Genomic DNA, 16,799 nt, shown 5'->3' on the forward strand with positions numbered 1-16,799 from the left:
AACTTCTCAACTCAAAATTTGACAGCCATCCCCTGGCTGTGAGCCATCTCAGCTTCATGGGGCTGGGTTTAGATGGCTGAGCTACAGACCCTGGACATGTGACAGCTGGGGGCTTCATCCTTATGGATGGAAGGCAAGCTTGACAGACAGGCAGGCCCCCCCTCCCCCATGCTCACACCCAACTCAGTTCCCGAGACCAGGATAAATACAGAGTTTCACAGTGAGTCACTTCTCCTCCCTTCCTCACTGTTCACTTATCCCTCTCCTCTCATTTCCTCTAATATTTGGTTTCTCTGCAGCTCTGGTCCCTCCTCTATGCCATATCTTCTCCAGCAAGGGTTGTCTCCCCCATCCAATATAGCAGCCTTGTCTCCAAGGCAACCCCTAGAGAACTTGCCTTGGTGACCAAGGAACAAATTATGAGGCCCCTTTTCTGAAGCACTGGCCAATGAGGTCCCAACTTGAGGATGGGCATCTGCTGGCCCTTTGGCGGGAGAATCTTTACCCTCTCTCCACCTCTGCACACTCTAGCGGTGAACAAAAACCAGCCCTGTATCAGACCGAGCAGAACTGAGGTTTCCCCTTAATTGCTAATCTTGATTCTCTGCTCCTCTTACTCTGCGTCCAGAAGTTCATGCTCCCAGAGCATGCGGCATGTGAACTCTTAGTTGCAGCATGTGGGATCTAGTTCCCTGATCAGGGATTGAATCTGGAGCCCCCTGCATTGGGAGCTCAGAGTCTTAGCCCCTGGACCACCAGGTAAGTCCCTATGGCAAATTTTAGGGATGTAAAAATTATAGCAACATTGATAAGAAGATGTTTATTTTATTGCTGTAGATTAAAATATACAAAAATACACCTGTTCCATTGGCTGTTTAAAAGATAAAGATTCTGTCCAGAGTGGCTACCCAGCATGGAGAGGGTTTGCAGGTATTATCTCATTTAATCTCAGGCAGCCTCATGAGGGAATTAACCCTACCACCCTGGTTTTCAGAGGTGAAAGGACGTGTCCAAGGACAGGCAGTTGGGAAAAGGCAGAGAATGTATTGGAACACATGACTCTGCCTCCCAAGGTGCCTTTGCCCACACCTCTTTGCCTCTATGTTTTAAGCACTTGACCCAAATAAAAAATAAATTCTTTCTTTAGCCTAGGCCTAATTTTTCATTCTTTAAAAATAAGTCCCAAGGCAGAAATTTCAGGTCATTAAGAAATCATAAGCCTTCCACACAGAGCAGGGCTGAACAACTAAAGGGTTATTCCACTGCTCTTTTGTTTTCTGTTCAAAATAAAATATTACATAACCCTCAGATATTATCACTCTCTGCTTGAGTTTCAGTTCTCTGCCTGTAGGATGACTCTGGGTATATCTACCCCCACATTTTTGGTTATTGAAATTAGATACAGAAGGTGTTTTAGAAGATTGCAGTTTTAGAAGTTGGCTGCAATGGTATCTCGCATCCATGGGCTCTTCTTCCAATGTGACCTTGACACCTTTTCCCTTGAGTAGTAGTGTCTGTGCCCGCCCCCCCCCCCAAATCCCTGAACCTGGATAGACCTTTGTGATTGCCTTGGCAAAAAGATTATGGCAGAACTGTTGCTTTGTGACTTCTGAGCTTAGATCATAAGAATCCCATGTGCTTCTGCCTGACTTTTATGGGGTGCTTGCTCTTGAAACTTAGTCACCATGCAGTGAGGAAGCCAAAATCACCCCCCATGAAGAGACCACATGGAGAGTCCAGTGAAGGTGATCCAGCTGACAGCCCAGCTGAGATCCCAGCTGACAACCCACATTGTCTGACAGGCATGAGCAAAGGTGCTTCCAGAGGATTCTAGCCACCACCTGTCAGGTCACTGCCCACTTTGAGTCTTCCCAGCAGAAGTCCCAGGAATCATGGAGCAGAGACAACCTCTCCCCACTATGCCATGTCCAAGTTCTGTGCCACAGAATCTGTGAGCAAGATAAAATGGTTGCTTTACACCGCTGAGTTTTGGGGATGTTTGTTACACAGTAGTACTAACTGGAACAGGAGGTATTTTCTCATAAACAGGAGTCTGTCTCAAGAGAGAATGTCTTTTGGCCTTTTTTGCACCTTCTCCCAGGGCATGTATGATTGGCAAGGATGACACCCAGTCAGAGCCCCATGACTTCATTAGAGGCAGATTGAATAGCAAGCCTTTCCTTGTTCTCTATTCACAGTATATTAATGTATTTGACTTGCTTACTTGTTTATTTTTTATTTTCCACTGACTAGAATGTCAGTTTCCCCTGGATAGGATTTTTTTTTTCTATTTTGTATGTTACTATATGCTTAGAGCCCAGACTAGTAAATGTTCGGCAGTTAGCGGTTGCTCAATAAGTAGTTGTTGAATGAATGAGTGAATGCAGATGAAACATCAAGTGGACACATTGATGGACACAATCATTCTGATAATGATTTCTCAAGACAGTTTCATTAACATTACCAGGTTCTAGTTATTATAATAGGAAATTATTTTTTGGCTAATGGCAGGCTCATATTGTAGTGGGAATTTCCTGAGAATCATAGCAGAGAACAGACTAGAGGTAAGGATAATAGGGAAATTTGCCTGCTGGCTCAGATGGTAAAGAATCTGCCTGCAATGTGGGAGACCCAGGTTTGATACCTGGCTCTGGAAAATCCCCTGGAGAAGGGAAAGGCAACCAACTCCAGTATTCTTACCTGGAGAATCCAATGGACAGAGGAACTTGGTGGGCTATATAGTCCACCTGGTTGCAAAGAGTCAGACACAACTGAGCGACTAACACACTCAAAAGAGTTAGGAGCTAATAGTTCATAGTTGAGAGTCCCAACCTTTTCTTAAAGGAAAAAAAAAAAAGAATCATTAACTGTATGATGAGCAGTTGAGGGATTTCAGGTCTATGCTAAGAAGTTTGTGTGATTAGTTTTTTCCTGGACACTCTGTAAAGGAATTTAGAATCAATAATAAGAATTGATTCAGGGGGTTCCCTGGAGGTCCAGTTAGGACTCTGCATTTTCACTGCCAAGGGTGCAGGTTCAATCCCTGGTTGAAGAACTAAGATCCTGAAAGTTGCATGGTACAGCCAAAAGAAAAGAAAAAGAATCAATTCAGGCAACGTCTTTGGGCCTTCTGTGTGCTGAGTATCATGGGAACCACAAATAAATGTGAGATGGGGATGCTGTTGTCAAACTATGTTGAGTCCAGCTGGAGAGGTGAGACAACCAGCCCAGAGAGGCAAGCGAAGCCCAGTGATAAACCTGTAGGGTTTCACCCACTGAGGCTCCTGAGGGTGAGGGGATATCTAGGAGGACTTCCTGAGGGAGGCAGTTCCGGGGGTATTGAGAGACTGCCCAGGTGGGCAGCTTCCCCAGCTGACTCCGAGGAACACTGAAACATTACAGGGATTCATCAGAGATCTGCTTCCAGTTAACTCAGATTTCCACCTGTAAATCCTCACATAGCTGGTAGAAAGGAAATTAGTGTCCCTTTTGCCCTAATATCCCTAGGTAGATAATTAAGTACTTAAGTAGATAATACCTTAAATAAGAAGAAAAACTTCTCCTCCCTAGCACCAGCCCACCTCCGTGGGGGTAATTTTATGATGGACATAGCAAGATGCTGTATCCATTGGCCTGGTAGAGCCTGAGACCTGTCAGCAGACAGCCCTGGAGTGGGCATTACTGGGAAGCCCAGATTCTGAAACTAAATAGTGCAAAGCAACAGGCTTTTTACCAAGAACGTATCTACAAGCCTTTAAAATGACTCCTAAAAAGCTGTTTGGTTGCAAAAGAAAACTCCAGGGAGAATAACAGTTTCAGAACAGTAAACCATGGACAACTCCAAACACCTGGCTGCTATATTTGGAAAAAAGACTTGTTATTATCCCCCAGCAAGTCACCTCTGCAGTCTGGAATTGAGTGAGGAATGCTCTCCAGTTTGAGTGGTGGAAGAACCAGAAGAAAGATAATTCCAAATAACTAGAGTTCTATTTGGTGCACATAATACAACTCTATTTTGAACATAAAGAAAGAAGGGTTATGGTTTTAGCTAATGGAAAAATGATTTCTACATCTTAAACAAATATTGGAAGGTTATTAGTTCAAAGGGTACCAACCTTTTAACCTACCCTGGGTCTGTTCTTCCTAATCCAGGGATTGAACCCATGTCTCCTGCATTTCAAGCAGATTCTTTTTTTTTTTTTTTTCATTTATTTTTATTAGTTGGAGGCTAATTACTTTACAAAGCAGATTCTTTACTGCTGAGCCATTTGGGAAGCCCATTTACCAATGAGAAATCTTAGGTTTTCCAGAAACTATTACTATTCTAAGGTACAGCTACAAATAAATATATTAGGGCTTCCCAGGTGGTGCAGTGGTAAAGAATCCTCCTGCTAAGCAGGAGACGTGGGTTCAATCCCTGTGTCGGGAAGATCCCCTGGAGAAGGAAATGGCAACCCACTCCAGTATTATTGCCTGGGAAATCCCATGGACAGAGGAGACTGGTGGGCTACAGTCCATGGGGTTGCTAGAGTCAGACACAACTTAGTGACTAAACAACAACAAATATATATATGCATATATATATATATAATGGACTTATTTATTCCTTAGCACACCCTATGAGGTGGGAACTATCATTATCCCATTTTGTAGATGAGGAAATGGGGGGCCAGAGAGGTTAAGTAACTTTAAGTAAATTGCCAAAGGTCACACAGTTAGCTGGAGTCAAACCTGGAAAGTTTGGTCCCTGGATGTGTGCTCTGAACCACCATATTATCAGTACATTATCTCCTGGGTGTCAATTTCTTTATCTGTGCTGTTGATGTAATAATAAATGAACTTGTGGGGACATAGTAAGGATTTGAGGTAATGTTCATTCTAGGCCTTGCAGAGTGCCTGGCACACCAGAATGGTTTGGTAAATGGAAGTTATGATCATCACCATCATTATCGCTACAACCAATACATGACTGCCCTGGGCAATCGTATGTTCACACAGATAAATCAGAAAGGAAACAGTCACCCAGGAGGAAGCAAGATTGGGGAAAGGCTTTGGCAGCCTCTGGAACAGCCAGGTGTAAATTCAAACCTCCCTGTTTACTAATTGGGAGTCCTTGGGCAAATCACTTAACCTTAGTTTCCAAAAGGGTCAAATGGGAGAAACAATACTTACATCCTAGGATTACTGAGAAGGTTAAATGTTGAAATGTACTTAGCACTGTGCCAGACACAGCAAAAGCTCAGGGAGGCAGGGCTGTTGATGTTAATATCCTTCCCAGGGAGATGATGCTTGGCTTTGCAGGGAAAGGTTAGCCTCACCCCAGGGGACTATTGGGACTCAGCGGTGACATGAGGATGACCTCCTGAGGAATTAAGGCCCTGCAACCCCCACTTTCCACCGTCACTAAACCACTTCCTCCACCCCCTCTCCAAGTTTCTACCCTCCCACTCCCTCCCACTCATGCTTTCCGGAGAGTTTCCTGCAGCAGTCACCGGTGGTTCATATTTGTTCGTGGGGCTGGGGTTGGGGTGGAATGGTGATTTCAGGGGGTGCCATTTACATTATTTGTCTATGGGCATGATGGCATCTGAATTGTACAGCGTACAATTCACACATGGCAGTCGTGGGATGGAGGGTTCCCATGGAGTGCTTTCTCTTACGGATTTCATTCTGCAGGAGCAGGTGTAAAAAGATCCCAAGAGTGGTGGGAGAATGTTCACCAGGAGGCTTGCATTCCAGGCCATTCTGGGAGTTATAAGGAGGTTTGGTATCACTCCTCCATCAGCTAGTTTGCACAGATACAATTGTACAGAGCTGCTGTATCAACAGATATAAAGTACGTAAAGCTCAGTCCTTAGACACTCAGTTAATATTTGCTGATTTAAAGCAATGTTTCTCCAAGCGTGGTCCCTGGAGACCACAGCAGCATCACCTGGGAATTTGTTTAAAATGTACATTTTCAGGTCTCACCCCCGCCCTGCTAAATTAGAACATTTTGGAAATGGGGCCAGACAATCTGTGTTTTAACAACCCCTCTAGGTGATTCTGATGCACATTCAAGTTTGAAAACCACTGACTTAAAGACATATTTGTTTCTCCTCTCAGTTTATCATAGTATTGGGCACATAGGAGATAATCAATGGGTCAACAGTGAACTAGTGAGGGGTTAGATGGATGCTCATTGAGTGTGTGAAGTGAATGATGTCTTCTGAGCTTGTCACACCTGGCACCCGAGTATGCACCCAGCGATACAGCCAGCCGTCTACTCGTAGCTAACATTCACATAGCTCCTTGTAAATTGCAAAATGATTTTAGTTTTTTTCCCTCTCAGTTTATTCTTTCAATCATGGATACATTCATTCTTTCAGCAGTTTTTATGTAGTCTTCTTGACAATCCTGTGAAATGAACTACTTCTCAAGTTTAGGGGAACAGAGAGGCTAAGGGAACCACTGAAGGCCACACAGCTTGCAAGTACCAGAGCTGGTATAGACTTGAGCATTAGATGAGCTGGCTCTGAAGTCTGGCAGTCTCATTCCTCAGCTGTGTGTTGGTGTGGGGGGTGAGGGCAGTCACTTTACCTCTCCAAGCCTTAGTTCATTCTCATGTGAAGTGGGGAAAAGTCAGCACCTATGTCAGCAAACTCTGTGTATTTAAAGGATGGACTAAGATACGGGTGTAAAGACCTGTCATGGGGCCGGGCACATAGTCGGCAATGGCACATGTTCCCCTGGCTTTATCAATGACATCATCAAATCCTTGGGCCCATCAGAAGTTCCTGACATCGAACACACACTCATTCACTCACTCAGGTGTGCTTTTTAGACACAGAACAGGAGAACTGAAAGAACTTTTGCTGTTGTTGTTGTTGAGTCACCAAGTGGTATCTGACTCTTTGTGACCCCATGGACTGCAGCATACCAGGCCTTCCTGTCCCTCACCATCTCCCAGAGATGGTGAAAGAACTTTGGATCTGTTTTGTTGGATGATTTTGGGTGTGGATATTTAAAACAAGAACTAGCCTCTACCTCTTTGGCAGAGATAGGGCTTTAGGGGTGTCTGCAGCTTCCCTTGGGGGTCTGGTTGGAGGTAGGGGGACCCTGTGTCCTGGACGCCTCCCATGTCATTCCTGTGTGGGTGTGCAAGGGTCTCCCAATGTGTCTTCCCTAAGTGGCCAGGAGCCTGGCCTTCGGAATTAGGCAGACTGGGCTTGAAACCCAGGTCTGCCCTTTAGTAGCTGTGTATTCTTGGGCCATTTAATTTCTCTGATTCTCTGTGTCCTCAATGAAGAGGACACTGAAAGTGTTCAACATAGGGTTATTGTGATCACTAAATGATTTAATATGTGTAAAGTGCTTAACACATTCTAGAAGACACTGTTGTTGTTGTTCAGTTGCCTAGTCGTGTCCAACCATTTGCAACCCCATGGACTGCAGTATACCAGGCTCTCTGTCCCTCACCATCTCCTAAAGTTTGCCCAAGTTCATGTCCATTACGTCAGTAACGCCATCCAGCCATCTCACCCTCTGTCACCCTTTTCTCCTTCTGCTGTCCATCTTTCCCAGCATCAGGGACTTTTCCAGTGAGTCAGCTGTTCATATTAGATGATCAAAATATCTGGAGTTTCATCTTCAGCATCAGTCCTTCCAATGAGTATTCAGGGTTGATTTCCCTTAAGATTAACTGGTTTGATCTCCTCCTGCCTTCAATCTTTTGCAACATCAGGGTCTTAAGTCAGTTCCTCACAGCCTTGACTATATGGACTTTGTTTGGCCGAGCAATGTCTCTGCTTTTCAACACGCTGTCTAGGTTTGTCATTGTTTTCCTGCCAAGAAGCAAACATCTTCTGATTTCATGGCTGCAGTCACTATCTGCAGTGATTTTAGAGCTCAAGAAGAGGAAATCTGTCACTACTTCCACCTCTCCCCCCTCTATTTGCCATTCGGTAAAGGGACTGGATGCCATGATCTTAGTTTTTTTTAATATTTAGCGTTAAGCCATCTCTTTTCACTATTAGTCACTCGGTTATATCTGACTCTTTGCGACCCCATGGACTGTAGCCTGCTAGGCTCCTCTGTCCATGGAATTCTCCAGGCCAGGATACTGAAGTAGGTAGCCACTCCCTTCTCCAGGGGATCTTCCCAACCCAGGGGTCAAACCCCAGTCTCCTGCATTCAGGCAGACTCTTTATCCTCTAAGCCGCCAAGGAAGCCCCTGTGAAAGAACTGGGACTAGCCCTCAGGTTGCACACTCTTCACCACAGACATCTGTGGGTGCCCAGTAAACAAAAAGCACTGTAGCCACGTCGGTGCCTGGGGAGGCAGGAACACAGGCAAGAATCTTCAGTGTTTTAGCAGCAGAACCCTTTAAAAGCAAAGTCTTCTGTAGACAAGACACATAAAGGACAAAACAGATACAGGTGGTGTTTTATTACCATAAACGTACTTTTATCTGTTTTGTCCTTTATCTTTCTCATCTAGAAAAGACTTTCAAAAAGTTCCGCTGCTAACACATTTAAGATTCTTGCCTATGTTTTCCTGCCTCTCCGGCCACTGACGTGGCTGCAGTGCTTCTCATTCAATGTGCACCCACAGAGGTCTGTAGTGGCATGTGAGCCGCCTGAAGGCTAGCCCCTGTTCTTCCTCTAGTCACCTTCTCATCCTCGGACTGGTCATTTCCCTCAGCCTCAGTTTCCTCTGCTGCTTAAAGGGGAGGGGGGAAGTAGACCATTTGATGTCTGAGGTCCCTGCTACTGTGGACATTGAGATTCTTTGAGCCGAAGCTGGAGGATTAAGCAGGGGCTGATATTAGATCTGTTCAGGCACCTGATGACAAGAGAGAACCAAATGGAGCAGGAGCTGGGAGGCAACGTGAAGAACTTGCAGATGATTTGGGGCACCAGTGTGCGAACATCCCAGTGCTGTGTTAGAGTCTCCACGTGTGCCTCTCCGGGATCACTCTCCCATCGTCTCCCTCCTGTTCTACACCCAGGATCCCAGGTGGAGGATGACTGTAACAGCAGGCCCCCTATCGGCCAGATTCCTGTTGGTTTCAGCCAATGAGAGATGCTGGAAGGAAATCTCAGGGAGAGGGGAGAGTGAAGCTGGGGTATTTATTCCCTCCCTCCCCCCTTCCCTCCCAGGTCACCAAGGATTGGCTACATCCTCTGTTAAGGACAACAGCCCCCTAGCATTTATGGCCTAGGATATCACCTCTATCCCTTTTCCTAAACCCTGCCCTTGTCTTTGTAACAGTCCTTTCTTTAAACCCTGTTCCCATTACCCATGTTGAGTGTGCCTTCTGTTCCTGTTGGGGCCCACTGATGCAGGCTGTCCAGCAGCCTCACTTTTTGGATTTCCTCTCTCCCAGACTCATTCATTGCTCGCCAAATCTTACTTTTATTGAATTTATGTATTTATTTTACTGTGTCCCCTGCTGTCTTAATTTCTGTAAATTGTGTGCACATTTTATAGATTGGGGCACCCCTCTGGCTCACGCTACAGTGGAAGCAGAGAAGAATGAGAATTCTATTCCATGTCCAATTTGAGTGCCTCGTGCACATTCAGATGGAGTTGCCCAGCAAACAGAGATGCCAGCAAGATGACTGGAATGTTCTGAAGGGACTAGTACAGAGGATGACCAGGGAAAACAATTTCCAGGAGAGTGAAGACATCATTCTACAAATTCAATAATGCTCCCAACAATACCTTGCACCCTCTAAGGCACACTTTTTTAATTTTTTAATACAGAATTTAAAAAGTTGTCGTTCAGTCACTAAGTCATGTACGACGACTCTTTGAGACCCCATGGACTACAGCACTCCAGGCTTCCCTGTCCCTGACCATCTCCCAGAGTTGGCTCAGATTCATGTCTTTTGAGTTGATGATGCTATCTAACTATCTCATCCTCTAACACCCTCTTCTCCTTTTACCTTCAATCTTTCCCAAGCATTAGGGTCTTTTCCAATGAGTTGACTCTTCACATCAGGTGTACTTACTTATTTATTGGGATCATTGATCTTCCTTGTGGCACATGAACTGTTAGTTGTGTCATGTGGAATCTAGTTCCCTGACCAGGAATCACACCCGGGCCCCCTGCATTGGGAACATGGAGTCTTACCCACTGGACAACCAGGAGATCTCCCCTCTGGGGCTCCCGATTCATATCCAGATGAGATTTGGTGAGAGTTGTGTTGCCATTGCTGGTTGAACCCTATTGTCCTTACTGTCTGGTTTATTTTACAAACAGAGCAATAAAAGATGCCAGCAGGCTGAAGGAGCATGTGGTCTAGGGGGGAAGATGCACAGAGATGAGAGGATAAGCATCTGTGACCCTCGGAAGTACCTTCCTGTTTCACGGGCCTTGTCTGACCAGCAGGGTACTGATTTCAATTTTTTGGAAATTACATGACTTTGGAAGGGAGAAGCCCTCTCCAGTTGCAGCCATTTATGTTGACTTATACCCACTTTCTTCACTCATTTATACAGTGTATCTGACCCCTGAAAGGCTCTGAGTTTGAGATCCTTAAAATGAAGAGCAGGAATTTCCCTGGTGCTTCAGGGGTTAAGAATCCATGCTTCAGCTGCAGAGGGCACAGGTTTGATCCCTGGTTGGGCAACTAAGATCCTGCGAAGTGAGGAAAAAAATAAATAAAAATAAAATAACATAAAAAAACACATGTATTTATATCAATTAATTAAAAAGAGGGGCACACCCTGAGAGCCAGTGTGCTATGGGGGGAGAGTAGTGTGGGTAATGGGGCTCCACGGAGGTATATGAAGGGGTGTGCTCTGGAGCTAGGGGCTTTCCAGGCAGAAGAACCAGACAGACAGTGGAATGGAGACACAGGATACTGTGTGTTGGGAGGGGGACACCAGATGTCCTGTGGTTGCAGTGAGGAAATTCTGGAAAGGAGAGGAGAAGAATGGTGGGGTCCTCTAGTGGCTGCAAAGACCATCCTGGAGGGATGTGTGTGTAACAGACATTTCCCCAGGCTTCCTTCTCGCCCCCAGAAACCAGCTGCACCCCTAGGGCCAGGGGCGTGCTCTCTGGAATCACAGGTAAATGGGCCCCCAGTGAGTCAGGCTGCCTGGGGACCCCTGCTCCCTTCTTTCTTCCTTCCTTCCCCTTCCTCAGAGCCTCCGAAGCCAAGTTCTCCCAGACAAGAGGGAAGGTCTGGCGCCTGGGAACTCCTCCAGAGGGATTTCTCAGGGATTTGGGGTAGAAGGACAGTTAATCTTCACTTTCAGGGTCTGTTTGTTCCCATTTCCTTGAACCCAGCTCTTGGATTTGTGGCAGCTTCTGTCATGGCCGCAGCCTGGTTATCATGTAGTTAACGTCTTCCACCTGGTGGGGGTTTCAGTATTTACAAGACAGGTCAAAGGATAAGGCTCAGAATATTATCTATAGCCCTTAAGAAGGAACTAAAGCTCCTCGACTATGCTTAATGACTCAACTATTGTTATTTAGTCTTGTTGGACTGTCTTCCTTTGTTTCTGCATATTCTCACTTCTCAGACTAAAATTATTCTTTGGCTAAAGGTTTTCCTTTTCATTCCATTCATACTGTTCAAGGGGGCTCTCAAGGCAAGGGCCCTGGAGTGGTTTGCTATTCCCTCCTCCAGTGGACTATGTTTTGTCAGAATGCTTCACTATGACCAGTCCATCCTGGGTGGCCGTGCACAGCATGGCTTGTAGCTTCATTGAGTTACACAAGCCCCTTCGCCATGACAAGGCAGTGAGTCATGATGGACATGAATTTGAGCAAACTCCGAGAGACAGTGAAGGACAGGGAAAGCTGGCATGCTGCAGTTTGTGGGGCTGCCAAGAGTCGAACATGACACGGCGACTGAACACCAACAACAAAGGCTGTCCACAGACCAAAAGCAGCCTGAGGACACATGGGACAAGGACCACAGGGTCCTGCTCCGTTTCCCCATCGCCTCGTCCACAAGCTGATGTCCCAGATGAGCCCTGATGGAAGTGAGGTGCTGCTCCCTGGTTGGTCTGGTTTGTCTTACCTGGACTTCAGGGTAATTGATGGCATTTGAGGACAAGTCCCTACTTGACTTGGACCCTACATGATTGCCTTAGCCTGCTCAGGCTGCTATAATAGAGGACCATAGACTGGGTGACTCAACCGGCATATGTTTATTTCTCCAGTTCCTGCAGCCTGGAAATCTGACTTCAGGGTGTTAATAAGTCAGGTTCTGGTGAGGGCCCCCCTCCTGATCTACAGCCAGCTGCTTTCTCGATGTATCTTCACATAGTCAAGAACAGAGAAAGAATGGGACTTCCCTGATGGTCCAGTGGTTAAGAATCTGCCTTACAATGCAGGGGATGCAAGTTCAATCTCTAGTCTGGGAACTAAGATTCCACGTGGCTCAAGGAAAATAAGCCTGCTTGCCACAACTAAAGAATCCGTGTGTGCCAACAAAGACTCAGTGCAGACTGCCCAAAAAGGAACAGAGAGAGTTGCAAGGTCTTTCCTGTCTCTTCTAAGGGCACTAATTCCATCATGAGGACAGCACCCTCATGACCTAAGGACCCCCCAGAAACCCCATCTCCAACACCATCACTTGGGGGATTAGAGTGTGAATCACACACCCAAATGTGAATTTGGGTGGGGACACAAACATTCAGTCCCTGTGCATGTTACTTGCTCAGTTGTGTCTGACTCTTTCTGACCCCATGGACTGTAGCCCGCCAGGCTTCCTTTGTCCATGGAATTCTTCAGGCAAGAATACTCGAATGGGTTGCCAAGCCCTTCTCCAGGGGATCTTCCTGACTCAGGAATCAAACCCAGGTCTCCCGCACTGCAGGCATATTCTTTACCATTTGAGCTACCCACGAAGCTTTTATCTGACCCTCACTGACTTTTGGCGCTAACCTCTTTGTAAAGGGGGCTTCCTACATGTGGAGGCCAGAATTCCCTCTCCCCTCCCTCTGGTGCCTTTGCCCACACCATTTCCCTCTGCCAGGACACCATTCCCCGCTCTGGGGCTCAGCAAGTTCCTCCTGAGGTGGAACAGGTGAAGTGCAGTCTTTACCTGTAGAAGAAGGGAATGAATGAATGCAAGGCTGCTCTGCCTCCATCACCTGCCTTGAGGACAGGGGTGCAGGATGGCAGTGTGGGGAAGGAGAGGCATGACTCTGTGGTTTCTCCAATTATCCAGTAGGGGTGGGGTTAGTGTTTGCAGGATTACCCTATAGACAAGAGACCATAGGTTTGGGGAAAGATTAGGGTGGGGATTGTCTGCAGTTAGTGATCGGCCTTCTTCCTGCTCTCAGGCTCCCAGGAAAGAGGGTGGGCAAGGCTGTGGAGCACTCCCACGTCTCCAGACAGCCACGCTGCCCATCACACCCTTTCTTTCATCTTTTCGTTGTTAGTTGCTCAGTCATGTTCAACTCTTTGCAACCCTGTGGACTATAGCCTGCCAGGCTCCTCTGTCCATGGAATTTTTCAGGCAAGAATACTGCGGTGGGTAGCCACTCTCTTCTCCAGGGGATCTTCCCGATCCAGGGATCAAACTCCCAGTCTCCCTCACTGTAGAAAGATTCTTTACTGTCTGAACCACCAGGGCCTTTTTGGCATGCGCCTCAAAGACCACATTTGTCTCAAACATTTGCATGGCTTTTGGCTGTCTGTGGTGCTTCCATGGAGTCCATTGACTTTTATCAATACTTCACTTTCTGTCCTAAAGCGAACTTCAACCTGCCGAAGCTGCAGGTTATAAAAGGAGAAAAAGGGTAAGTTGGTGACTGAAACCAGAGGTGACAACCAGAAGCAGCAACAGGGGAGGTGACAAAGCAGATAGGGGAATTTGAAGGACTTCAAACCCCGGGAATATTTGGTGCAAGGGCAAGTGATCTTGACGGCATCCATGTACAACGGAATTTTATAAGACTGCACAGAGGATCCTGTTCCAGGAAACCGAAAACCTGGGCTACAACCACTTGGGAAATGGTCTGTTTGGGAGGGCAGGGCTCCCATGACCTGCGAAGGCTGACTATGTAGTCAGAAATTGTAGCTGCCCATACCTGCAGGTCTCATCTGACCAGTGAAAGGGTAGGTCCCTGGGAGCAGGGGCCATGCTAGAGCTGCATTAGGGCAATGTCAAGAGGTAGCCCTTCAGTTTGGAGCCAGATTGTCTGTGTCCAAATCCCATCTCTGCTACTTGGTTTATTTTTTTTAAATTTAATTGAAGTATAGATGATTTACAGTTCAGTTCAGTTCAGTTGCTCAGTTGTGTCCGACTCTTTGCGACCCCGTGAATCGCAGCACGCCAGGCCTCCCTGTCCATCACCAACTCCCGGAGTTTACTCAAACTCATGCCCATCGAGTCAGTGATGCCATCCAGCCATCTCATCCTCTGTCGTCCCCTTCTCCTCCTGCCCCCAATCCCTCCCAGCATCAGGGTCTTTTCCAATGAGGCAAGTCTACGCATGAGGTGGCCAAAGTATTGGAGTTTCAGCTTCAGCACCAGTCCTTCCAATGAACACCCAGGACTGATCTCCTTTACGATGGACTGGTTGGATCTCCTTGCAGTCCAAGGGACTCTCAAGAGTCTTCTCCAACACCACAGTTCAAAAGCATCAATTTTTCAGCACTCAACTTTGCTTCAGAGTCCAACTCTCACATCCATACATGACCACTGGAAAAACCATAGCCTTGACCAGACAGACATTTGTTGGCAAAGTAATGTCTCTGCTTTTTAATATGCTATCTAGGTTGGTCATAACTTTCCTTCCAAGGAGAAAGCGTCTTTTAATTTCATGGCTGCAATCACCATCTGCAGTGATATTGGAGCCCCCAAAAATAAAGTCTGACACTTTCCCCATCTATTTCCCATGAAGTGATGGGGCCAGATGCCATGATCTTAGTTTTCGAATGTTGAGCTTTAAGCCAACTTTTTCACTTTCCTCTTTCACTTTCATCAAGAGGCTTTTTAGTTCCTCTTCACTTTTTGACATAAGGGTGGTGTCATCTGCATATCTGAGGTTACTGATATTTCTCCGGGCAACCTTGATTCCAGCTTGTGCTTCTTCCAGCCCAGCGTTTCTCATGATGTACTCTGTGTATAAGTTAAATAAGCAGGGTGACAATATACAGCCTTGATGTACTCCTTTTCCTATTTGGAACCAGTCTGTTGTTCCATGTCCAGTTCTAACTGTTGCTTCCTGACCTGCATATAGGTTTCTCAAGAGTCAGGACAGGTGGTCTGGTATTCCCATCTCTTTCAGAATTTCCCACAGTTTATTGTGATCCACACAGTCAAAGGCTTTGGCATGGTCAAGAAAGCAGAAATAGATGTTTTTTTGGAACTCTCTTGCTCTTTTGATGATCCAGCGGATGTTGGTAATTTGATCTCTGGTTCCTCTGCCTTTTCTAAAACCAGCTTGAACATCTGGAAGTTCACAGTTCATGTATTGCTGAAGCCTGGCTTGGAGAATTTGGAGCATTACTTTACTAGTGTGTGAGATGAGTGCAATTGTGCAGTAGTTTGAGCGTTCTTTGGCATTGCCTTTCTTAGGGATTGGAATGAAAACTGACCTTTTCCAGTCCTGTGGCCACTGCTGAGTTTTCCAAAGTTGCTGGCATATTGAGTGCAGCACTTTCACAGCATCATCTTTCAGGATTTGAAATAGCTCAACTGGAATTCCATCACCTCCACTAGCTTTGTTCATAGTGATGCTTTCTAAGGCCCACTTGACTTCACATTCCAGGATGTCTGGCTCTAGGTGAGTGATCACGCCATTGTGATTATCTGGGTCATGAAGATCTTTTTTGTATAGTTCTTCTGTGTATTCTTGCCACCTCTTAATATCTTCTGCTTCTATTAGGTCCATATCATTTCTGTCCTTTATTGAACACATCTTTGCATGAAATGTTCCCTTGGTATGTCTAATTTTCTTGAAGAGATCTCTCGTCTTTCCCATTCTGTTGTTTTCCTCTATTTCTTTGTGTTGATCGCTGAGGAAGGCTTTCTTATCTCTCCTGGCTATTCTTTGGAACTCTGCATTCAAATGGGCATATCTTTCCTTTTCTCCTTTGCTTTTCACTTCTCTTCTTTTCACAGCTGTCTGTAAGGCCTCCTCAGACAACCATTTTGTCTTTTTGCATTTCTTTTCATGGGGATGGTCTTGATCCCTGTCTCCTGTACAATGTCACGAACCTCTGGCCATAGTTCATCAGGCACTCTGTCTATCAGATCTAGTCCTTAAATCTATTTCTCACTTCCACTGTATAGTCATAAGGGATTTGATTTAGGTCATACCTAAATGGTCTAGTGGTTTCCCCTACTTTCTTCAGTTTAAGTCTGAATTTGGCAATAAGGAGTTCATGATCTGAGCCACAGTCAGCTCCTAGTCTTGTTTTTGCTGACTGTATAGAGCTTCTCCATCTTTGGCTGCAAAGAATATATAATCAATCTGATTTTGGTGTTGACCATCTGGTGATGTCCGTGTGTAGAGTCTTCTCTTGTGTTGTTGGAAGAGGGTGTTTGCTATGACCAGTGCATTCTCTTGGCAAAACTCTATTAGCCTTTGCCCTGCTTCATTCCGTACTCCAAGGCCAAATTTGCCAGTTACTCCAGGTGTTTCTTGACTTCCTACTTTTGCATTCCAGTCCCCTATAATGAAAAGGACATCTTTTTTGGGTGTTAGTTCTAAAAGGTCTTGTAGGTCTTCATAGAACCATTCAACCTCAGCTTATTCAGCATTACTGGTTGGGGCGTAGGCTTGGATTACCATGATATTGAATGGTTTGCCTTGGAAATGAACAGAGATCATTCTGTCATTTT

This window comes from Cervus elaphus, chromosome 2 (genome assembly GCF_910594005.1).
Source record: "Cervus elaphus chromosome 2, mCerEla1.1, whole genome shotgun sequence".
Classification (NCBI taxonomy): Eukaryota; Metazoa; Chordata; class Mammalia; order Artiodactyla; family Cervidae; genus Cervus; species Cervus elaphus.